The 1398-nt window shown below is 41.3% G+C and overlaps 1 long non-coding RNA gene across 1 annotated transcript in view; it reads right to left on the reverse strand.

Annotated features, from left to right (window-relative positions):
* Positions 1 to 630: 630 nt before the first annotated feature.
* The window catches only part of LOC106816970, a 3646-nt gene continuing 2878 nt past the window's right edge, over positions 631 to 1398 (reverse strand). The window contains exon 3 of the long non-coding RNA XR_001394974.1: positions 631 to 670. This is a non-coding gene — a long non-coding RNA (uncharacterized LOC106816970). The remainder of the gene's footprint in view (positions 671 to 1398) is intronic.

Genomic DNA, 1398 nt, shown 5'->3' on the forward strand with positions numbered 1-1398 from the left:
GTACTGTTTAATCAAGGTTTATAAGCTGTTTCAGCAGCTGCTATATGTAATCCCAACGTCATGGTTAAATTGCTTACAAAATAACGCGGAAACCATGCTAATGATTACATCAAATGACATTTGTACAAAGCAGAGAGGTATTATTCAGTGCAGAAATGGAGGTGTAACCCGTGCGCACCAAGTCAGAGGCAAACTAACCCCTCACCCTCACCCCACCCCACCACCACACACACGCGCGCGCGCAAAGTGAGAGAGAAATAAATAAGAAATAGAGAGAGGTGAGACACACACACGCGCGCGCGCGCAAAGTAAGAGAGAGAAATAGAGAGAGGTGGAACACACACGCACACGGCTCGTACACGTTCATACGCAAACTTTCACATAACCAGTCGTCATCAATCACTGACTGCCACACGCTACCGAATTGCAAAGGATCAAAGAAAAACGTCAAGGCGCCCGCACCCAGCGCCGTTGGCGCCCGCCGAATGCGCACCGTGTGCGGGGGCCTTCATGGAAATTGATGAATTGTGAATGCGCTAACATGTATGTTATATATATATATATATATATATATATATATATATTTATATATATATTTATATATTTATATATTTATTTATTTATTATGCAGAAAAACGGTACTCACACGCATGTCACTCCCGCATTCTATCTAGAACATCAAAGAAGATATTTCTATTTATTTGAGAAACGCCCAATAATCAAATACAAAACAATTATAGAAATTTGCAGTATTTTAGTAAATAGTATCTACTTCTTACGGAAACTGGTCATTCCTCTGTATCAAGTCTGCTTGCTTTAGATTTTTACTCTTTGAAACGACATAAACATTCGAGAAAACGATCCGAATAATTTTTATCGCTGAGCGTAAAATCAAATGAGAGTGTAAAATGAATGTACTACCTGCAACAACATGTTTTGCTGTTAGTGTATGAAGAAAGTAACGTAATGCCCACTGCTAGTTCGCTCGTGCATGCCCGTATGCTTTTTGGCTTGCACCCAGACTTTTTTTAATATCTTCTTACATGTAAATTGGTACGTTAAAATGAATTCTACGACAAGAAAATTATTATCTTGTAAATTTAACACAAATAAAAGTTATAAATGCGAACATATCATGAACATATCTATGTCACCGGCCCCACGCACCAAACGCACCAAGCACCAAGCGCTTGCAGACGAAGCCAGTTTCCGTTCAATTGACAGACTAGCATCGGTGAGCTGAGGGGTGTTATCGGTTAGGCTTGCCGCACACGGTGTGTCTTGTGCTGCGCCATCGGACACGCGTGCCTGATGGCGCAGCACAAGACACACCGTGTGCGCGTGCAAACACAGCGATTTCTTGCGTGTGGAAAATATCACACGTGTTTGATATTTTCT

This window comes from Priapulus caudatus, unplaced genomic scaffold, assembly GCF_000485595.1.
Source record: "Priapulus caudatus unplaced genomic scaffold, Priapulus_caudatus-5.0.1 Scaffold33, whole genome shotgun sequence".
Lineage (NCBI taxonomy): Eukaryota > Metazoa > Priapulida > Priapulimorpha > Priapulimorphida > Priapulidae > Priapulus > Priapulus caudatus.